A 23,044-nucleotide genomic window follows, 5' to 3' on the forward strand; every position below is an offset into this window, starting at 1 on the left:
AAGGGGAGTTTTGCTTCTAGAAACACCACAGGTCTCTTGTCTGCTCTCGGAATGTTTTTGAGATAAACCAGATTTTAAAAAACAAAGGAAAAAAAAAAACCACAGCTGCTTCTTTTGCTCTCTTCCTACTTTCTTGTGCTTTGCCCCTCCCCTTTCCCAGGTGATTGGGTTTGGGTGCTGGGCGGGGCTGAATGCTATATGAGCCCCAGGCATGCTATCAGAGAGCTCCTTGTGCTTGGGCTGCTCTTTGGGGTAAGTGCTTTGGTTTTCCTTCAGTCAGTTGCAGGGTTCTCTAGGCAGACTGGAGCCTATGGATTTCTGGATTTTAAGTGCTTGGAATTCACTCAGTAGCGGGATGTTTAGTAGGGGCTGCTGGCTCACTGTTTTTTTTGGGATGGTGGGATACTCTTCTGTTTTTGAGCTATGTTTTAATCTCTAGATGTATAAACCCACTTGTGTAACTCTCCAGAGGACTAAAACCAGCTGCATTTCATGCTACATATGGCTTGGCAGCGTAGATGCAGCATTACCAAGACACTGAGCAGAGTTGTATCAGAGTCACCTCTTTCATCTGCAAAGGGTAAGTCTGCGACTACCCCTGCCGAGGCTGCTGTGTGTGCATGTCTTTTTGGCATTTGTGGAGCTCGGTTGTTTTTTTTTTGTGTGTATGTTTTAACTTTCTGTTTTTCTGAGCAGTAAATAGTGTGTGTGCTGAGCGTGGTTGGCAGGAGGAGGTGGGGAGCTGCTCAGGACTGGTAGGTTTGGTTTCTAGGAGTGTGCGGCATCCTTCCTGTGTGATGCGACTGATTGTTGGGTGGGAACGTTCCAGCTCATATGTCTTAAGCAATGTAGCTTGTGTAGTGTGTGTTGTGTGGCCCGGGTGCAGCTTGCTGTGGTCTTGTGAGTGAACAATCTCAGAGCTGGTGAGCAGCTGAAGTACCGGAGCTGGGAAGAGAGAGGTCTTGCAGCAGGTACGCTGTGGCTGTGAGGTGCCTCAGAGTGTGCATTTCCCTTGTCTCTGCAGGTGCTTTGTGCAGTTGTGGAGAGGGAAAGGAAATCTTCATGTCAGGAAGCTCTGAGGGAAGGTGAGAGGTGTCAGCCTGGTCATGCCTTATCTGAAGCAAAGGGAAGACGCTCAGGTGTTTCCCTGTGAGGGTCCGAGGTGAGGCTGATTGGGATAGAGGAGCAGTGTGGCAGGTGGGTGCTTGCAAGCACCGCGGTCATTGTATCCTTTTGTGTTCCCAGGTGGCGTGGGTGATGCTGGCCGCTCCTTTCAAGCTTGGACCTAATTTGCAGGTCCAGAGGCAAGTGGAGTGCTGTTTTGAAAGGATAAAAGTAAAGATGGGGTTGCTTATGTTGTTGAGGGATGGGTGCTACTGCTGGCAGCTGAATGTTTATCTTCTGCCTGTGTCTTTCCCTTGTTCAGGCTGAAATGCAGCGTGCAGTGCGCAGTGCAGGACGTCTCGACCCAAGCTGCCTCTGCAGTGACTCTGGTGTGTGATGAGCAGAGGTAACTGTTGTTTTTGGGGTGTGGTTGTCACTGCAGTTATTTTCCTACATCCAATAGAGTAAAACTCCAGTTTGCCTTTTAGAGGTGCTATAAGTGGGTAAGGAGAAGAGATGGAAGCATGTGCCACGTGGGGCAGGCAAGCGGCTGAGGTACAGGAGGGGATGAGAGTATGTGATTTTTTTCTGGGGATGGAATGGAATTGATTTTGTTGGTGTATAATCTGTTCTGCTCTTGGATTTTTCTTTCTAAGTTTAAAAAAAATAATAAAATTTGAGCTAATTCCAGTTAAGAAAGTTTCAGTTACTTGCTGGGTTGTATTGTCCTTTTAATATTCAAAGCTTCAGCGAAAGCATGGGGATTGTTGCTTTTAGAAACACCTCAGGTCTCATCTGCACTCTGCATTCTGTTGAGCTAAAGCAGATCCCCCCCCAAAAAAAGAAACAGGTAAACAAAAAAAAAAAAACAAACACACACACACAAATGAAGAACAAAATAAAACACCATTGGTAGACTTGTTCTGAATGCAACGAACATTTAATCCCTTTGTTTTCCCAGGTGGTGTGGATGATACTGGCTGCACTGTTGGAGCTTGGATTCGGAGAGGAAGAGGTGAGCAGAACTGTATGTTGCATCAGCAGTAGTCAGCATCGTGGAGAAGGTGGGCATCGTGGCCGGCGTGCTAGTGAATGCTCTTTCTCTGTTTTTGCAGCTGATGATGAGCCTTCAGTTGACTAAGATGACAAACGGTGCCTGTGCATTTCTTGAGGCGGAGGAACTTTACCATGCAGCAGCCTGAGAGCTAAGTTGGGGGGCGCCTGGTATTTGCATATCTGGGGTGGCTAATGGGAGCTGGGAGCCAGAGCAGCGTGGTGCCTGCTGGCTGAATATACTTGGTGCCACTGTGAGGGTGGTTGAGGCTGGGTCACGTTCAGGGTGCTTGTGGCTGGGTCACCAGGCTAATAGAAGAGGCAGGATTATTTTGTAGTGTGAGTGCGTGCGCCAGGCAGGACAGTTTCCTTCTGTTCGTCTGTCTTGTAGTGTTGCTTCTACAACGTCTGTTCTGTGCTTCTCAGGTCTTGATATCCTCCTAACTTTTTACACCGGACTGACTAGACAGGGGACTTGGTAGCGGTGCTGAAGGGCCTCAATGCTTGTTTTGTCATCGTGATTCTGATTCGAGCACTTCTTGTCTTGCAGTCGCTGCTTGAACTGCAGATCTGTTTCAGGTCTTGTGCATCATATTCGGTTTGAGATCGCGTCTGTTTCCATCCTCACTCTTGCAGAAGTCATCTGGGCCACATCAGGAGCTCTTGCTTGGGAATCGAATTCCTAAGTGTGTTCTTAGGGGGTTTTCACTCCCCATCCTTCCGGTCTCTTGTCTTGAAGGCAGGCTTTTTAGGCCTCCATCATCCCAGTTCTGGAAGCTGCTTCCAGTCGCGTGTCGTGACATTTGAGTCTCTGGTAGGGTCTGGTGCAGAGCACCTGTATCTGACTTGCTGTTGCCATAGGGCTTTCCTTTTGGGGGTCACTTTTTCTTGCGCCATGTGTTGTGTGTTTTGTTTGTAGTGTTTGTGGTGTGCCTGTGTGTGTATGTGTTTGGTCTGGAGCTGTCCTGCCTGGCAGTTAGTGATGACAGCTAACATGGCATTGCATGGGTGTACTAATACATTGTCTGGACTGTTTTGGCGAAGACATCCGGTCTGCCTCTGGGCACGTACTGAAGGGCAGCTGGCACAGTCATCTCTGTGGTGTTTGGCAGATGTTGGGCGTGGGAGATTTGAGCTGCTTGCGAGCAGCTGCTCGCATAGCACTGGAACGGTGTGCTTGAGGAGGTCTGTCGAATCTTGAAAGCTTACAGATATGGGGTTTTGAAACTTTTATTTTTATTTCTATGCTGTCCCCAGTAGAGCGTAAACCTTTGGAGGAACCTGTCACGGAAAGAGCTCCTTCTGGAACTGTTCAGCACTCGGTAGGCAGCTCGGTGCCTGTCTTGATCTACTTCTGAGGTGCTGAGGCAAGGGGGCTGCTGTTTTGAAATGATAATATTGTAAATGGGGTCCCTTTGTGTTGTTGAGCGATGGGTGCTAATGCTGGCAGCTGAATGATTCTCTTGTGACTGTTTTCATTTGTTTAAGGTGAAACACAGTGTACAACACGGGACTTGACCAGAGCTGCTTTTGGCAAGGTGAGCGATGGACAGATGCAGCAGGTACTTCAGGGGTGCAGCTGTTATTGCAGTTAGTTAACTGAACAAAATACAGTAAAAATCCTGTTTATATTTCAGGGGTGTTGTAGCTGGCCTAAGAGAGCAGATGGAAGCATCTTCCTCGAGGGCAGGTGAGGGCGCCGAGGTAAGGGAGCAGATGAGAGTAACTGTCCCAGCTGTGCTGTGGCTTTGGATGCTGCTTCAGCCTATGCTTTTGTTTCTCTTTTGCAGGTGTCTCGCACAGGCTGAGTGGGGCCAAGCTGCACTCTGAAGAGCAGCACGAGAAGGGCGGGCTGGTTGTGAGCTGGATTGGAGCAGAACTGCCAAGTAGCATGAGGTGAGTGCGAAGGGTCTTGCTTTGCAGGTGCCATGGCAGGCTCTCCACAGAAGCGGTTGAGGATTTGAGAAGAGGTTGCAGATGATCAAGGAGCGACACGTGCAGGGATGGCTTGAAAACGGTATGGCCGCTTTCTCTTCTGTTTATCAGGTGTCCCAGGCAACGTGGGCTGTGATGTTAGTCTTCAGAATCGGAACAAAGCGGGTGCTGATGGCTGTCTTCTTTGGTAGGCAAGGAGGTGCCCAAAGCCCTGTCTTGTGTAGCCTGAGCACGCCTCGCTGAGTATGAAGCTTGATTTCCAGCAGTTCTGAAAACTGTGTTGAGGCTGAAATGCTGTTTCTGTGTTTGGGTTGGGCTTGTACCTTGGTGAGTGTAGGGATGGGTTTTAATTTGGTGCAGTGGAGGGCCTGGCCCCAGTGTCCTGTAGTGTGTTTTGACCCGTGAGCATAGCCTTTTGGTTTTCAGATAGCCTACTGAAGTAAGTGATTTTTCCTGTGAGTGGAATGGAATTGAATTCTTCTTTGGCGCATAATCTGTTCTGCTCCTAGAGTTTTCTTCCTGCGTAAATACAAGTCTGCGCAAAATCCGGCTGAAAAAGCTTCATTTACTTGCGTGGTAGTATTGTCCTTTCAGTATTCAAAGCTGCAGCAAAAGCATGGGGATTTTTGTTTCTAGAAACACCCCAGTTCTCCTGTCTGCACTCTGCATGCTGTTGAGCTAAGCCTTATAAGGAAGTTAATAAAACCACAGCTGCTGCTGCTCCTCTTTCTGCTTTTTTATGCTTTCCCCCTGCACTTTCCCAGGTGATTGGCTTCAGGTTCCAGGTGGGACCTAGTGGTAACTGAGTTGAAGGTATGCCATCAGAGAGCTCCTTCTGCCTGGGCTGCACTTTTGGATAAGTGCTTTGTTTTTCCTTCAGTCTTTTGGAGGGTTCTTTAGGTGGGTCAGATTCTATGGACTGATGCATTTTGAAGTCGAAACCGGTACTCCTATCTTTTTGAGGTGAAAACTGGTAGGATCTGTCATAGTAAAGGAATCTAGTAGTAGGCGCCTGTATTGCACGCAGCTCTTCCTCAGGTGAGTAGTTGTTATGGCAGTTTTACGGATAGTATGGTGATGTTACTTTGTGTGTTTGCTCTGTGGTTCTGGGTCCCTTCTGATTTTTGCAGAATTACGGGGCTTTCTGTGAGCCTTTAAATCTATGTCAAATCTTATCAAAGTCATAACCTCGCTGTCAAAGTGATGCAGCAGGGTTTAGGAGAAATGTATGATGGAGGCTGCCTGTGTGAGCGTGTATCTGAAAATGGCAGCAGTGGGCACGTAAGGGGTAGTCTGTTTCAAGTTTAGGGACAGTTTGTTATATTTCTGGAGCTTTTGCCTGTGTGTTTTCTGTCTGTCGAGTGTTTAGACCTTGCAGCCTTTTAGTCTTGATGTCCTTGAATTGACATATTAGAAGTATGTTTATTAGGTGTTTCCAGGTAGTTGTTTTTGGGAAACAGTGGGGTAATGTCTCTTGACCGCATAAGTGCAGTAGTGCCTGGAGAGTGAGCAGGCTCACCTTCTTCCTCTCTGCAGAATAAGTCCGCCCGGGCCCATTTCGGCGCGGCGCCGCCCGGGCCCATTTCGGCGCGGCGCCGCCCGGGCCCATTTCGGCGCGGCGCCGCCCGGGCCCATTTCGGCGCGGCGCCGCCCGGGCCCTTTTCGGCGCGGCGCCGCCCGGGCCCTTTTCGGCGCGGCGCCGCCCGGGCCCTTTTCGGCGCGGCGCCGCCCGGGCCCTTTTCGGCGCGGCGCCGCCCGGGCCCTTTTCGGCGCGGCGCCGCCCGGGCCCTTTTCGGCGCGGCGCCGCCCGGGCCCTTTTCGGCGCGGCGCCGCCCGGGCCCTTTTCGGCGCGGCGCCGCCCGGGCCCTTTTCGGCGCGGCGCCGCCCGGGCCCTTTTCGGCGCGGCGCCGCCCGGGCCCTTTTCGGCGCGGCGCCGCCCGGGCCCTTTTCGGCGCGGCGCCGCCCGGGCCCTTTTCGGCGCGGCGCCGCCCGGGCCCTTTTCGGCGCGGCGCCGCCCGGGCCCATTTGTCATGTGGAGCTACTGAGCAGCTGAGGTAAAGGAGTTTTGAACAGAGAGGTATTGCACAGTAGCATGTTGCATCAGTAGTAGTGAGCGTTGCCCAAGAGGTGGGTATCAGGGCTGGCGTGCTAGTGAATGCTGGTTCTCTGTTTTTGCAAGTGATGATGAACCTGTTTGACTTAATTCTATTTGAAAAAGTTCCAGTTACTGGCCTGGTCGTGTCGTCCTTTCAATGTTAAAAACTGCAGCAAAAGCATGGGGATTGTTGCTTCTAGAAACACCACAGGTCACCTGTCTGCTCTCTGCATGGTTTTCAAGTAAAGCAGATCTTAAAATAAAATAAAATAGTAATGAAAAAAATAAAAAACAGCTGCTGCTGCTGCTCCTTTCTTTCTACTTCCTTGTGCTTTGCCCCTCCCCTTTTCCAGGTGATTGCGTTTGGGTGCTGGGCGGGGCCAAATGGTATATGAGCCCCAGGCATGCTATCAGAGAGCTCCTTCTGCCTGGGCTGCTCCTTGGGGTAAGTGCTTTGTTTTTCCTTTAGTCAGTTGCAGGGTTCTCTAGGCAGGCTGGAGTTTATAGATTTCTATAATTTTTAAGTGCTTGGAATTCACTTAATAGAGGGATGTTTAATAGAGGTTTCTGGCTCACTGTTTTTTGGGGTGGTGGGTTGCTCTTCTGTTTTTGAGCTAAATTTATTCTCTAGATGCATAGACCTACTTCTGTAATTTTCCAGAGGACTAAAACCAGCTGCATTTCATGCTACATGTGGCTTGGCAGGGTAGATGCAGCATTGCCAAGAGACTGAGCAGGGTTGTATCAGAGTCACCTCTTTCATCTGCAAAGGGTAAGTTTGATTACCCCTGCCGAGGCTGCTGTGTGTGCATGTCTTTTTGGCATTTGTGGAGCTCAGTTGTTTTTTGTGTGTGTATGTTTTAACTTTCTGTTTTTCTGAGCAGTAGATAGTGTGTTTGCTGAGTGTGGTTGGCAGGAGGAGGTGGGGAGCTCCTCAGGACTGGTAGGTTTGGTTTCTCGGAGAGTACGGCAGCCTTCCTGTGTGATGCGACTGATTGTTGGGTGGGAACGTTCCAGCTTGTGTGTCTTAGGCAATGTAGCCTGTGTAGTGTGTGTTGTGTGGCCTGGGCAGATTTTGCTGTGGTGCTGTGAGTGAAGAATCTGAGTTAAAGGTGGTGAGCAGCTGAAGTACCGGAGCTGGGAAGAGAGAGGCATTGCAGCAGGTACGCTGTGGCTGTGAGGTGCCTCAGAGTGTGCTTTTCCCTTGTCTCTGCAGGTGCTTTGTGTGCAGTCGTGGACAGGGAAGGGATATCCTCGTGTGATGGAGCTCTGAGGGAAGGTGAGTGTTGCCAGCCTGGTCATGCCTTATCCGAAGCGAAGTGAAGACGCTCAGGTGTTTCCCTGTGAGGGTCTGAGGTGAGACTGTTTGGGATAGAGGAGCAGCGTGGCAGGTGGGTGCTTGCAAGCACAGTGTCGTTTTGTCCTTTTGTGTTCCCAGGTGTTGTGGATGATGGTGGCCGCTCCTTTCAAGCTTGGACCTAATTTGCAGGTCCAGAGGCAAGTGGAGTGCTGTTTTGAAAGGGTAAAAGTAAAGCTGGGGTCGCTTATGTTGTTGAGGGATGGGTGCTACTACTACTGGCAGCTGAATGTTTATCTTCTGCCTGTGTCTTTCCTTTGTTCAGGTTGAAATGCAGTGCGCAGTGCAGGACGTCTCGACCCGAGCTGCCTCTGCAGTGACTCTGGTGCGTGATGAGCAGAGGTAACTGTTGTTTTTGGGGTGTGGTTGTCACTGCAGTTATTTTCCTATGTCCAATAGAGTAAAACTCCAGTTTGCCTTTTAGAGGTGCTATAAGTGGGTAAGGAGAAGAGATGGAAGCATGTGCCACGTGGGGCAGGCAAGCGGCTGAGGTACAGGAGGGGATGAGAGTATGTGATTTGTTTCTGGGGATGGAATGGAATTAATTTTGTTGGTGTATAATCTGTTCTGCTCCTAGATTTTTCTTTCAATGCAAATAAAAGTATGAGCTAATTCCAGTTAAGAAAGTTCCAGTTACTTGCTGGGTCGTATTGTCCTTTTAATATTCAAAGCTGCCGCAAAAGCATGGGGATTGTTTCTTCTAGGTACTCCCCAGTTCTCGTTTGCATTCTGCATGCTGTTGAGCTAAAGCAGATTTAAAAAAAAAAAAATAAAAATACAAGAAACACACACAGAAACAACAACAACAAGAAACCACGATTGGGTTATTTGTTCTGAATGCAACTATCATTTAATCCCTTTGTTGTCCCAGGTGGTGTGGATGATACTGGCTGCACTGTTGGAGCTTGGACTCGGAGAGGAACACGTGAGCACAATCGTACATTGCATCAGCAGTAGTCAGCATTGTGGAGAAGGTGAGCAATGGGGCTGGCGTGCTAGTGAATGCTCTTTCTCTGTTTTTGCAGCTGATGATGAGCCTTCAGTTGACTAAGATGACAAATGGTGCCTGTGCATTTCTTGAGGCGGAGGAACTTTACCATGCAGCAGCCTGAGAGCTAAGTTGGGGGGCGCCTGGTATTTGCATATCTGGGGTGGCTAATGGGAGCTGGGAGCCAGAGCAGCGTGGTGCCTGCTGGCTGAATATACTTGGTGCCACTGTGAGGGTGGTTGAGGCTGGGTCACGTTCAGGGTGCTTGTGGCTGGGTCACCAGGCTAATAGAAGAGGCAGGATTATTTTGTAGCGTGAGTGCGTGCGCCAGGCAGGACAGTTTCCTTCTGTTCGTCTGTCTTGTAGTGTTGCTTCTACAACGTCTGTTCTGTGCTTCTCAGGTCTTGATATCCTCCTAACTTTTTACACCGGACTGACTAGACAGGGGACTTGGTAGCGGTGCTGAAGGGCCTCAATGCTTGTTTTGTCATCGTGATTCTGATTCGAGCACTTCTTGTCTTGCAGTCGCTGCTTGAACTGCAGATCTGTTTCAGGTCTTGTGCATCATATTCGGTTTGAGATCGCGTCTGTTTCCATCCTCACTCTTGCAGAAGTCATCTGGGCCACATCAGGAGCTCTTGCTTGGGAATCGAATTCCTAAGTGTGTTCTTAGGGGGTTTTCACTCCCCATCCTTCCGGTCTCTTGTCTTGAAGGCAGGCTTTTTAGGCCTCCATCATCCCAGTTCTGGAAGCTGCTTCCAGTCGCGTGTCGTGACATTTGAGTCTCTGGTAGGGTCTGGTGCAGAGCACCTGTATCTGACTTGCTGTTGCCATAGGGCTTTCCTTTTGGGGGTCACTTTTTCTTGCGCCATGTGTTGTGTGTTTTGTTTGTAGTGTTTGTGGTGTGCCTGTGTGTGTATGTGTTTGGTCTGGAGCTGTCCTGCCTGGCAGTTAGTGATGACAGCTAACATGGCATTGCATGGGTGTACTAATACATTGTCTGGACTGTTTTGGCGAAGACATCCGGTCTGCCTCTGGGCACGTACTGAAGGGCAGCTGGCACAGTCATCTCTGTGGTGTTTGGCAGATGTTGGGCGTGGGAGATTTGAGCTGCTTGCGAGCAGCTGCTCGCATAGCACTGGAACGGTGTGCTTGAGGAGGTCTGTCGAATCTTGAAAGCTTACAGATATGGGGTTTTGAAACTTTTATTTTTATTTCTATGCTGTCCCCAGTAGAGCGTAAACCTTTGGAGGAACCTGTCACAGGAAAGAGCTCCTTCTGGAACTGTTCAGCACTCGGTAGGCAGCTCGGTGCCTGTCTTGATCTACTTCTGAGGTGCTGAGGCAAGGGGGCTGCTGTTTTGAAATGATAATATTGTAAATGGGGTCCCTTTGTGTTGTTGAGCGATGGGTGCTAATGCTGGCAGCTGAATGATTCTCTTGTGACTGTTTTCATTTGTTAAAGCTGAAACACAGTGTACGACACGGGACTTGACGACCAGAGCTGCTTTTGGCAAGGTGAGTAATGAACAGCTATAGAAGGTAATTTAGTGGTGCAGTTTTCACTGCAGTCACTTAACTACACCAAGTACAGTAAAAATCCTGTTTATATTTCAGGGGTGTTCTAGCTGGCTTAAGAGAGCAGATGGAAGCATCTGCCTTGAGGGGAGGTGAGGGCGCAGCTGAGGGTAACTGTCCCAGCTGTGCTGTGGCTTTGGATGCTGCTTCAGCCTATGCTTTTGTTTGTCTTTTGCAGGTGTCTCGCACAGGCTGAGTGGGGCCAAGCTGCACTCTGAAGAGCAGCACGAGAAGGGCGGGCTGTTTGTGAGCTGGATTGGAGCAGAACAGCCAAGTAGCACGAGGTGAGTGCGAAGGGTATCCATCTTGCTTTGCAGGTGCCATGGCAGGCTCTCCACAGAAGCGGTTGAGGATTTGAGAAGAGGTTGCAGATGATCAAGGAGCGACACGTGCAGGGATGGCTTGAAAACGGTATGGCTGCTTTCTCTTCTGTTTATCAGGTGTCCCAGGCAACGTGGGCTGTGATGTTAGTGTTCAGAATCGGAACAAAGCGGGTGCTGAAATGCTGTGTCTGTTTTTTTTGTGTTGGGGTTGCACCTTGGTGAGTGTAGGGATGGGTTTTAAGTGGGTGCAGCGGAGGGCCTGGCCCCAGTGTCCTGTAGTGTGTTTTGACCCATCAGCATAGCCTTCTGGTTCTCAGGTAGCCTACTAAAGTAAGTGATTTTTCCTGCGAGTGGTATGGAATTGTTTTTTTTTTTTTTTTTGCTGTGAAATCTGTTCTGCTCCTTGATTTTTCTTTTTATGTAAATAAAAGATCGAGCTAATTCCAGATGGAAAAAAAAAATCAGTTACTTTCTTGATCATTTTGTCCTTTTAATATTTGAAGCTGCAGCAAAAGCATGGGGATTTTTGTTTCTAGAAACACCCTAGCTCTCCTGTCTGCACTCTGTATGCTGTTGAGCTAAGCCATATAAATAAGTAAATAAACCACAGCTACTGCTCCTTTCTGTTTTTTTTTTTTTGTGCTTTCCCCCTTGCACTTTCCCAGGTGATTAGCTTCAGGTTCCATGTGGGACCTAGTGGTAACTGAGTTGCAGGTATTCCATGACAGAGCTCCTTCTGCCTGGGCTGCTTTTTGTGGTAAGTGCTTTGTTTTTCACTCAGTCAGTTTCAGGGTTCTTTAGGTGGGTCAGAGTCTATGGACTGATGCGTTTTCCAGTAGAAACCGGTACGCGTATCTTTTTGAGTTGGTAACTGGTAGGATCTGTCACTGTAAAGCAATCTAGTAGTAGTATGTGCCTGTATTGCACGCAGCTTTTCCTCAGGTGAGTAGTTGTTATGGCAGTTTTACGGATGGTATGGTGATGTTACTTTGTGTGTTTGCTTTGTGGTTCTGGTTCCCTTCTGATTTTTGCAGAATTACGGGGCTTTTTGTGAGTCTTTGCCTGTATGTCAAATATTATCAAAGTTACAACCTTGCTGTTAAAGTGATGGAGCAGGGTTTAGGAGAAGTGTATCATGGAAGCTCCCTGTGTGAGCGTGTATCTGAAAATGGCAGCAGTGGGAATGTAAGGGGTAGTCTGTTTCAAGTTTAGGGACAGGTTGTTACATTTCTGGAGCATTTGCCTGTGTGTTTTCTGTCTGTCGAGTCTTTAGACCATAAAGCCTTCTAGGCTTTATGTCCTTGAATTTACGTATTAGAAGTACGTTTATGAGGGGTTGCCAGGTACGTTGTTCTTGGGAAACTGTGGGGTATGGTTCCTTGAGTGCATAAGTGCAGTAGTGACAAGAGAGTGAGCAGGGCCACCTTCTTCATCTCTGCAGAATAAGTCTGTTCGGGCACACTTCTCAGGTAAATGTAGTGAGCAGATGAGGGAAAGGAGCTGGGAACAGAGAGGTATTGCACAGTAGCATGTTGCATCAGTAGTAGTCAGCGTTGCGGAGGAGGTGGGTGTCAGTGCTGGCGTGCTAGTGAATGCTGGTTCTCTGTTTTTGCAAGTGATGATGAACATGTTTGACGTAATTCCATTTGCAAAAGTTCCTGTTACTTGCTGGGTTGTGTTGTCCTTTCAATGTTAAAAGCTGCAGCAAAAGCATGGGGATCGTTGCTTCTAGAAACACCCTAGGTCTCCTGTCTGCTCTCTGCATGTTTTTCAAGTAAAGCAGATCTTAAAAAAAAAAAAAAAAAAAAAACAAAAAAAACAAAGAAAATAATAAAAAACAGCTGCTGCTGCTCCTGCTTTCTTTCTACTTCCTTGTGCTTTGCCCCTCCCCTTTTCCAGGTGATTGGGTTTGGGTGCTGGGCGGGGCCAAATGGTATATGAGCCCCAGGCATGGTATTAGAGAGCTCATTCTGCCTGGGCTGCTCCTTGGGGTAAGTGCTTTGTTTTTCCTTCAGTCGGTTGCAGGGTTCTTTAGGCAGGCTGGAGTTTATAGATTTCTATAATTTTTAAGTGCTTGGAATTCACTTAATAGAGGGATGTTTAATAGAGGTTTCTGGCTCACTGTTTTTTTGGGATGGTGGGATACTCTTCTGTTTTTGAGCTGTATTTTAATCTCTAGATGTATAAACCCACTTGCGTAATTCTCCAGAGGACTAAAACCAGCTTGATTGCATGGTACCTGTGGCTTGGTAGCGTAGATGCAGCATTACCAAGAGCCTGAGCAGGGTTGTATCAGAGTCACCTCTTTCATCTGCACAGGGTACGTCTGTGATTACCTCTGCCGAGGCTGCTGTGTGTGCATGTCTTTTTGGCATTTGTGGAGCTCGTTGTTTTTTTTTTTTTGTGTGTGTGTATGTTCTAAGGTTTTTGTTTTTTTTTTTGAGGGGTGAATAGTGTGTGTGCTGAGCGTGGTTGGCAGGAGGAAGCGGGGAGCTGCTCAGGACTGGTAGGTTTGGTTTCTAGGAGTGTGCGGCAGCCTTCCTGTGCGATGCGACTGATTGTTGGGCGGGAATGTTCCAGCTGGTGTGTGTTGGGCAATGTAGCTTGTGTAGTGTGTGTTGTGTGGCCCCATTGGAGCTTGCTGTGGTGCTGTGAGCGAAGAATCTGAGTTAGAGCTGGTGAGCAGCTGAAGTGCCAGAGCTGGGAAGAGGGAGGTCTTGCAGCAGGTACGCTGTGGCTGTGAGGTGCCTCAGAGTGTGCGTTTCTCTTGTCTCTGCAGGTGCTTTGTGCAGTTGTGGAGAGGGAAGGGAAATCCTCATGTCATGAAGCACTGAGGGAAGGTGAGTGGTGTCAGCCTGGTCATCCCTTATCCGAAGCGAAGGAAAGGTTGTTTGGTGCTTGTTTTGGCATATGATATCTTTTGCTCCTAGATCTTTCTTTCTATGTACAAAAAAAAGAAGTAAAAAAAAAAAAAAATGGTTGAGCTATTTGCAGTTAAGAAAGTTCCAGGTAATTGCTGGGTCGTATTGTCCATTTAATATTCGAAGTTGCAGCAAAAGCATGGGGATTGTTCCTTCTAGAAACACCCCAGTTCTCTTGTTTGCAGTTTGCATTCTGTTGAGCTAAAGCAGATTTCAAAAAACAAACAACAATAAAATTCTACCATTGGGTGATGTGTTGTGAAGGCAATGATCATTTAATCGCTTTGTTTTCCTAGGTGGTGTGGATGATACTGGCTGCACTGTTAGAGCTTGGATTCGGAGAGGAAGAGGTGAGCAGAACCGTATGTTGCATCAGCAGTAGTCAGCATTGTGGAGCAGGTGGGCATCGTGGCCGGCGTGTTAGTGAATGCTGTTACTCTGTTTTTGCAGCTGATGGTGAGCCTTCAATTGACTAAGATGACAATCGGTGCCTGTGTATTTCTTGAGGCAGAGGGACTTTACCATGCAGCAACCTGAGAGCTAAGTTGGGGGGCACCTGGTATTTGCATATCTGGGGTGGCTAATGGGAGCTGTGAGCCAGAGCAGCGTGGTGCCTGCTGGCTGAATAGACTTGGTGCCCCTGTGAGGGTGGTTGAGGCTGAGTCACGTTCAGGCTGCTTGTGGCTGGGTCACCAGGCTAATAGGAGCAGCGGGATTATTTTGTAGCGTGAGTGCGTGTGCCAGGCAGGACAGTTTCCTTCAGTTTGTCTGTCCTGTAGTGTTGCTTCTGCAGTGTCTGTTCTGTGCTTCTCGGGTCTTGATATCCTCCTGGCTTTTGACACTGGACTGACCAGGCAGGCGACTCGGTAGCTGTGCTGAAGGGCCTCAATGCTTGTTTTGTCATCATGACTCTGATCCGAGCACTTCTTGTCTTGCAGTCGCTGCTTGAAATACAGATCTGTTTCAGGTCTCGTGTATCATACTCGGTTTGAGATCGCGTCTGTTTCCATCCTCACTCTTGCAGAAGTCATCTGGGCCGCATCAGGAGTTCTTGCTTGGGAATTGATTTCCTGAGAGTTGTCTTAGGGGGTTTTCAGTCCCCATCCTTCTGGTCTCTTGTCTTGAAGGCAGGCTTTTTAGGCCTCCATCATCCCAGTTCTGGCAGTTGCTTCCAGTCACGTGTCGTGACATTTTAGTCTCTGGTAGGGTCTGGTGCAGAGCACCTGTTCTGACTTGCTGTTGCTGTAGGGCTTTCTTTTTGGGGGTCACTTTTTCTTGTGCCTTGTGTTGTGTGTTTTGTTTGTAGTGTTTGTGGCGTGCCTGTGTGTGTATGTGTTTGGTCTGGAGCTGTCCTGCCTGGCAGTTAGTGATGGCAGTTAACGTGGCAGTGCATGGGTGTACTAATACATTGATGGGACTGTGTTGGCAAAGACATCCGGTCTGCCTCTGGGCACTTGCTGAAGGACATCTGGCACGGTATATCTGTTTGCGAGCAACTTCTCGTTTACCTCTATTTATTTAAAAAAACTGTAAAATTTAATTGCAATCCAGTTTGGGACCCAGTCATGTATGACACCAGGGGGCTTGTCCAGGAGGGCTTTGGTTCTTGGAATCTTATTTGATGTAGGAGAGGTGCCCCAGCATTTGGTGGTTGCTGTTCGAGTCTGGTCGGGACTAATGGCATCTCGAACCTGAATACAGGTAAGCTAAGGTTTTGATTTTTTTTCAGCTCCCTTGCTGGCTGCAGCAGTATATTTTGCCCGTAATTCTGCGTGTGAAGATCTGAATGAAGACAACGGAGTCGTAAGTGTTTAAAGCGTATACTGTTCTGTTGGATGGGTTTTGGTTGCCTGTGTGTGTAAGAGTGTGACTGAGACGGAATTTAGTTCCGAAGCGATTGTGGAGGTCTTCTTTACCACGGTTCCAATCTCCCGCGAGGGACTTGGCCGGTGAAGGACCGAAGGGATTCCCAAAGGATTTGTGGGTGGGTGATAGATCTTAAATCCTCTTTAAGACACTCTTATTAAGGTAACCAAGGGCTGTGGGAATTGCCAGAGTAACATTCCTAGATGGGTGAGACAAAACCGAAGACCAGGGACCAGAAGAAAGGGAGCAAATTACCAGACATACCAGCAGAAAGTCCATTAGGAATAACAGTTAGAAACTGGAACGAGAGAGGCCCCAGAAACGTAAAAAGTAAATAAAAAAGGGTCCAGTATTGTGTGATAGAATGGCCAAAGGAGCTTTTAAGACCGCATGTCTTTGGGCCCGTTTTTGGATCCTTTGAAGACTGTATTTGTCAGGCCTTAAATACACATGTTAATTCGAAGGAACCTTTCTGCCGGGAAGAAAGTGATGATGCAGGATTATGGATCAGGAGGACTTCATGTCCTTTTACAGCCTTAATATTTACACTAAAAGCAGGTAAGAAATTTTGAAGAAGAAGAAGAACAGGAATAATAAAAAGATAATAAACGGGAGCCGTTGGATAACCTACCATCTCCATATCGTAACAATCCACCTCTGGTGGTGTACTGGGTCTGGCTGGAATGTTAACTTTCCCAGCAGCAGCCCATACAGTGCCGTACTCTGCAGTTGTAGCTGGAGCAGCAGTGTTATCACACCAGTGTTGTGTCTACTGCTGAGCAGCAGTGGCACAGCATTGGGCCTTTCTCTAACCCTCCTAGGGGATGGGCAAAAAGCGAGGAGAGAAACATCACTAGGGCAGCTGACCTAAACCAATCCAAGGGATATTCCATACCATGGGATGTCACACTCAGCAATAAAAGGTGGAAACAGGAAGAAGAGGGGAGGGGTGGGCTCTCGTTGAGAAGACGTCGGTCCTCCTCTCGAACACCGGCTGCGTGCGTTGAGGCCTTGCATCAAGGACGTGGTCAATCATCGCTCATTTGTGGGAAGTAGAGAGCAATTTCTTTCCTCTGCACTTCCATATAGCTGTCATTTATTTTGTTTGTTTGTTTTCGTCCCTTCTTTTTATTTTCCCTTTTCCCCTCCCTTTTCCCCTTTCCCTTTTTATTTCCCCTTAGTTAAATTGTTTAGTTCATGGTAGTCTTTATTTAATTATTATAATTATTTCCATTTAATTAAATTATCCTGATCTCAACCCGTGAGTTGTTCTTTGCTTTACTTCTCCCCCTCCTCACCTAAAGGATGCATTCATGAGAAGTAGGACTGCCGTATCTGAGAGAGCTCCTCTATATCCTTTAAGGGAGGTAACTGGTGTATAACTGGGTTGGAGTTTTAACAGGGTTTTAAGGGTTTCAGGGTTAGCGTGTTAGGGTTTTAGAGTTTTTTTTGGGATGGAGTGTCGCTATGTTTTTTAGGGTTAGGGTCCTAGGGTTTTATTTTTGGTCAGTTATTTAGGGTTAGTGTGTTAAGATCCTTTTTTTTTTTTTTTTTTTTCAGATTAGGTTCTCCAGGGTTAGAGTTTCGAGCATCCTAATTTTTTGGGTTACGGTGTTGAGCGTCCTAATGTTTTGTGTTAGGGCTTTGGGTGTTAAGCATCTGAATTTTTGGGTTAGAGTTTTGCGCATCCTGATGTTTTGAGTAAGGGTTTTGAGCATCCTAGTGTTTTGGGTTGGCTTTGTGTTTTGAGCATCTTAATTTTGGGGTTACGGCTTTAAGCGTCCTAATCTTGTTGTTTAGGGCTTTGAGAATCCTATTGTTTTGGGTTTGGGTTTTGAGCGTCCTAAGTGTCCTAAGGGCTTTTAGGCATAGGACTTCAGGGGTTTAGTGTGGTAAACAGTTTGGATTAGGCCTGTAGGGGTTTCGAAGTTTTTTAGTGTTAGGGCTTGAGTCTATTTTGAAAGGGCAGTAAGTGCTTGGGTTCCAGTGAGTGCTGGTAAATGTATTTCTCGAACACTGGGCCTGTGATTGGTCAAGCCAGCTGCCTGGGGAATGCTGGTAGGCGTAGTTTTCTGGCACTGGGCTTCCGGGAGGCCATGTTTGGTGCCCAGAGCATGCCGGGTGGGGGTTGGGGGGTAAGGGGGTCGGGGGTTAAGGTGGGGGTTATATCTGTTAGGGTTAGGGGGTTAGGGTTGGGGGGTCAGGGGTTGGGGGGTTAGGATTAGATCCGTTAGGGTTGGGGGGTTGAGGGGTCAGGGTTGGGTGGTCGGGGGTTAGGTGGTTCCATGGGGTGACCCCCCTATCTCTCCCCCCCCCCCAGACAAGGAGGAGACGAAGCTGAAGGGCGTCATCTACTTCCAGGCCATAGAGGAGGTGTACTACGACCACGGGCGGGCGGCCTGCAAGGTGGGGGGGCCATATGGGGCCGGGGGGGGGCTGTATGGGGCCAAGGGGGGGGTACTTGTGGGGCTGGGAGGTTGTGGGGAACATCTGGAGAAAGTGCCTGTAGGGTTTGGGGGAGCACCTACAGGGTTTGGGGTGGGATCTGTGTGGCTGGGGGGGGTCTCTATGGGGCCGGGGGGTTTTGGGGGGGTTGTGACCCTATGGGGTGCCCCCTCCAGAGCCCCAACCCGCGGCTGACCTAGAATTTTAGCGTGGCCGCCGTCCACCAGCAGCTTCATGCCCGTCTTCCGCTCCCAGTGGCCCGCGGGGTGCCCGGTGGCCCTACCGGTGTCACCGGCGGCGATTTTGGGTCAACGGCAGCGGTTTTGGGGTTTCGGTCTGGGGGGTGCTGACATGTCCCCCCTGCACCCCCCCAGGCATCCTGGCCCTGCAGCTGCCCCCGGGGGGGCTCGACGCCGAGTTCTACAGGTGAGAACCAGTCCCCTCCGCCCCCTAAATCCGCCCCCAGACACCCCCAATTTATTCCCCCCCCCAGCGCCTGCCTCCACCTGGCCGAGATGCAGCATCGGGTGCGGGAGGCGCTGGCGGAGCGCGAGTGGCTGCTGCGGGCACGGGTAGGACGGGGGGTGGGGCACCAAGGGGGGGGGGTCCATGGGGCTTGGGGGGACCCCAAGGGGGGGGGGAACCAAAATGAGGGGGGAACCAAGTGTGCGGGGTGCGGGTTCCGGGGGGACACACTTGCCAGGCGCACCGGGGGGGGGAACCAAAGTGAGGGGGGAACCAAGTGTGCGGGGTTCGGGTTCTGGGGGGACAAATTGGCGGGGCGCACCAGGGGGAACCAAAATGAGGGGGGAACCAAGTGTGCGGGGTGCGGGTTCTGGGGGGACACTTTTGTGGGGCGCACCGGGGGGAACTAAAATGAGGGGAGAACCAAATGTGCAGGCTGCGGTTGCCGGGGGGACGCCATTAGGGTTAGGGTTGGGGTTGGAGTCGGGGTTCGGGTTAGGTTAGGGTTAGGGTTAGGCCGCCCCCTGCTGGTGGAAAAGGGGTACTGCAGGCGGCCGAGGGGAGCTCATGCCCGGTGACGCCCGAGGGCGCCCCTCTGCCGCCACCTGCTGGTGGAAAACGAGTACTGCAGGCGGCCGAGGGGAGCTCATGCCCGGTGACGCCCGAGGGCGCCCCTCTGCCGCCACCTGCTGGTGGAAAAGGGGTACTGCAGGCGGCCGAGGGGAGCTCATGCCCGGTGACGCCCGAGGGCGCCCCTCTGCCGCCACCTGCTGGTGGAAAAGGGGTACTGCCGGCGGCCGAGGGGAGCTCATGCCCGGTGCCGCCCGAGGGCGCCCCTCTGCCGCCACCTGCTGGTGGAAAAGGGGTACTGCAGGCGGCCGAGGGGAGCTCATGCCCGGTGACGCCCGAGGGCGCCCCTCTGCCGCCACCTGCTGGTGGAAAACGAGTACTGCAGGCGGCCGAGGGGAGCTCATGCCCGGTGACGCCCGAGGGCGCCCCTCTGCCGCCACCTGCTGGTGGAAAACGAGTACTGCAGGCGGCCGAGGGGAGCTCATGCCCGGTGACGCCCGAGGGCGCCCCTCTGCCGCCACCTGCTGGTGGAAAAGGGGTACTGCCGGCGGCCGAGGGGAGCTCATGCCCGGTGACGCCTGAGGGCGCCCCTCTGCCGCCACCTGCTGGTGGAAAAGGGGTACTGCCGGCGGCCGAGGGGAGCTCATGCCCGGTGCTGACATGTCCCCCCCGCACCCCCCCAGGCATCCTGGCCCTGCAGCTGCCCCCGGGGGGGCTCGACGCCGAGTTCTACAGGTGAGAACCAGTCCCCTCCGCCCCCTAAATCCGCCCCCAGACCCCCTCGCAATTTATTCCCTCCCCCCAGCGCCTGCCTCCACCTGGCCGAGATGCAGCGTCGGGTGCGGGAGGCGCTGGCGGAGCGCGAGCGGCTGCTGCGGGCACGGGTAGGACGGGGGGTGGGGCACCAAGGGGGGGGGGTCCATGGGGCTTGGGGGGACCCCAAGGGGGGGGGAACCAAAATGAGGGGGGAACCAAGTGTGCGGGGTGCGGGTTCCGGGGGGACACACTTGCCAGGCGCACCGGGGGGGGGAACCAAAGTGAGGGGGGAACCAAGTGTGCGGGGTTCGGGTTCTGGGGGGACAAATTGGCGGGGCGCACCAGGGGGAACCAAAATGAGGGGGGAACCAAGTGTGCGGGGTGCGGGTTCTAGGGGGACACTTTTGTGGGGCGCACCGGGGGGAACTAAAATGAGGGGAGAACCAAATGTGCAGGCTGCGGTTGTCGGGGGGACGCCATTAGGGTTAGGGTTGGGGTTGGAGTTGGGGTTCGGGTTAGGTTAGGGTTAGGGTTAGGCCGCCCCCTGCTGGTGGAAAAGGGGTACTGCAGGCGGCCGAGGGGAGCTCATGCCCGGTGACGCCCGAGGGCGCCCCTCTGCCGCCACCTGCTGGTGGAAAACGAGTACTGCAGGCGGCCGAGGGGAGCTCATGCCCGGTGACGCCCGAGGGCGCCCCTCTGCCGCCACCTGCTGGTGGAAAAGGGGTACTGCAGGCGGCCGAGGGGAGCTCATGCCCGGTGACGCCTGAGGGCGCCCCTCTGCCGCCACCTGCTGGTGGAAAAGGGGTACTGCAGGCGGCCGAGGGGAGCTCATGCCCGGTGACGCCCGAGGGCGCCCCTCTGCCGCCACCTGCTGGTGGAAAAGGGGTACTGCAGGCGGCCGAGGGGAGCTCATGCCCGGTGACGCCCGAGGGCGCCCCTCTGCCGCCACCTGCTGGTGGAAAAGGGGTACTGCAGGCGGCCGAGGGGAGCTCATGCCCGGTGACGCCCGAGGGCGCCCCTCTGCCGCCACCTGCTGGTGGAAAAGGGGTACTGCAGGCGGCCGAGGGGAGCTCATGCCCGGTGACGCCCGAAGGCGCCCCTCTGCCACCACCTGCTGGTGGAAAAGGGGTACTGCAGGCGGCCGAGGGGAGCTCATGCCCGGTGACGCCCGAGGGCGCCCCTCTGCCGCCACTTGCTGGTGGAAAAGGGGTACTGCAGGCAGCCGAGGGGAGCTCATGCCCGGTGACGCCCGAGGGCGCCCCTCTGCCGCCACCTGCTGGTGGAAAACGAGTACTGCAGGCGGCCGAGGGGAGCTCATGCCCGGTGACGCCCGAGGGCGCCCCTCTGCCGCCAGCTGCTGGTGGAAAAGGGGTACTGCAGGCGGCCGAGGGGAGCTCATGCCCGGTGCTGACATGTCCCCCCCGCACCCCCCCAGGCATCCTGGCCCTGCAGCTGCCCCCGGGGGGGCTCGACGCCGAGTTCTACAGGTGAGAACCAGTCCCCTCCGCCCCCTAAATCCGCCTCCAGACCCCCGCCCAATTTATTCCCTCCCCCCAGCGCCTGCCTCCACCTGGCCGAGATGCAGCGTCGGGTGCGGGAGGCGCTGGCGGAGCGCGAGCGGCTGCTGCGGGCACGGGTAGGACGGGGGGTGGGGCACCAAGGGGGGGGGGTCCATGGGGCTTGGGGGGACCCCAAGGGGGGGGGAACCAAAATGAGGGGGGAACCAAGTGTGCGGGGTGCGGGTTCCGGGGGGACACACTTGCCAGGCGCACCGGGGGGGGGAACCAAAGTGAGGGGGGAACCAAGTGTGCGGGGTTCGGGTTCCGGGGGGACAAATTTGCGGGGTGCACCAGGGGGAACCAAAAGGAGGGGGGAACCAAGTGTGCGGGGTGCGGGTTCTGGGGGGACAATTTTGTGGGAAGCACCAGGGGGAACTAAAATGAGGGGGGAACCAAGTGTGCGGGGTGCGGTTGCCGGGGGGACGCCATTAGGGTTAGGGTTGAGGTAGGAGTTGGGGTTCGGGTTAGGTTAGGGTTAGGGTTAGGCCGCCCCCTGCTGGTGGAAAAGGGGTACTGCAGGCGGCCGGGGAGAGCTCATGCCCGGTGACGCCCGAGGGTGCCCCTCTGCCGCCACCTGCTGGTGGAAAACGAGTACTGCAGGCGGCCGAGGGGAGCTCATGCCCGGTGACGCCCGAGGGCGCCCCTCTGCCGCCACCTGCTGGTGGAAAAGGGGTACTGCAGGCGGCCGAGGGGAGCTCATGCCCGGTGATGCTCGAAGGCGCCCCTCTGCCGCCAGCTGCTGGTGGAAAAGGGGTACTGCAGGCGGCCGAGGGGAGCTCATGCCCGGTGATGCTCGAAGGCGCCCCTCTGCCGCCACCTGCTGGTGGAAAAGGGGTACTGCAGGCGGCCGAGGGGAGCTCATGCCCGGTGACGCCCGAGGGCGCCCCTCTGCCGCCACCTGCTGGTGGAAAAGGGGTACTGCAGGAGGCCGAGGGGAGCTCATGCCCGGTGACGCCCGAGGGCGCCCCTCTGCCGCCACCTGCTGGTGGAAAAGGGGTACTGCAGGCGGCCGAGGGGAGCTCATGCCCGGTGACGCCCGAGGGCGCCCCTCTGCCGCCACCTGCTGGTGGAAAAGGGGTACTGCAGGAGGCCGAGGGGACCTCATGCCCGGTGACGCCCGAAGGCGCCCCTCTGCCCCAAATGCTGGTGGAAAAGGGGTACTGCAGGCGGCCGAGGGGAGCTCATGCCCGGTGACGCCCGAGGGCGCCCCTCTGCCGCCACCTGCTGGTGGAAAAGGGGTACTGCAGGCGGCCGAGGGGAGCTCATGCCCGGTGACGCCCGAGGGCGCCCCTCTGCCACCACCTGCTGGTGGAAAACGAGTACTGCAGGCGGCCGAGGGGAGCTCATGCCTGGTGACGCCCGAGGGCGCCCCTCTGCCGCCACCTGCTGGTGGAAAAGGGGTACTGCAGGCGGCCGAGGGGAGCTCATGCCCGGTGACGCCCGAGGGCTCCCCTCTGCCGCCACCTGCTGGTGGAAAACGAGTACTGCAGGCGGCCGAGGGGAGCTCATGCCCGGTGACGCCCGAGGGCGCCCCTCTGCCGCCACCTGCTGGTGGAAAAGGGGTACTGCAGGCGGCCGAGGGGAGCTCATGCCCGGTGACTCCCGAAGGCGCCCCTCTGCCGCCACCTGCTGGTGGAAAAGGGGTACTGCAGGCGGCCGAGGGGAGCTCATGCCCGGTGACGCCTGAGGGCGCCCCTCTGCCGCCACCTGCTGGTGGAAAAGGGGTACTGCAGGCGGCCGAGGGGAGCTCATGCCCGGTGACGCCCGAGGGCGCCCCTCTGCCGCCACCTGCTGGTGGAAAAGGGGTACTGCAGGCGGCCGAGTGGAGCTCATGCCCGGTGACGCCCGAGGGCGCCCCTCTGCCGCCACCTGCTGGTGGAAAAGGGGTACTGCAGGCGGCCGAGGGGAGCTCATGCCCGGTGACGCCCGAGGGCGCCCCTCTGCCGCCACCTGCTGGTGGAAAAGGGGTACTGCAGGCGGCCGAGGGGAGCTCATGCCCGGTGACGCCCGAAGGCGCCCCTCTGCCGCCA

At 53.3% G+C, this 23,044-nt stretch overlaps 2 long non-coding RNA genes across 2 annotated transcripts; both read left to right on the forward strand.

The window, feature by feature from the left end:
* The first annotated feature begins 9,249 nt into the window (after positions 1-9,249).
* Positions 9,250-10,522, forward strand: LOC137859667 (uncharacterized). Its single transcript, XR_011098444.1, has 3 exons — positions 9,250-9,830; positions 9,997-10,049; positions 10,427-10,522. It is a non-coding gene; the product is annotated as an uncharacterized lncRNA (long non-coding RNA).
* Positions 10,523-13,875: 3,353 nt separating this feature from the next.
* LOC137859882 (uncharacterized) lies at positions 13,876-16,477 on the forward strand. Its single transcript, XR_011098624.1, has 2 exons — positions 13,876-15,156; positions 16,041-16,477. It is a non-coding gene; the product is annotated as an uncharacterized lncRNA (long non-coding RNA).
* Positions 16,478-23,044: the final 6,567 nt, after the last annotated feature.

The sequence above is a fragment of the Anas acuta genome, chromosome 7, assembly GCF_963932015.1.
Source record: "Anas acuta chromosome 7, bAnaAcu1.1, whole genome shotgun sequence".
Lineage (NCBI taxonomy): Eukaryota > Metazoa > Chordata > Aves > Anseriformes > Anatidae > Anas > Anas acuta.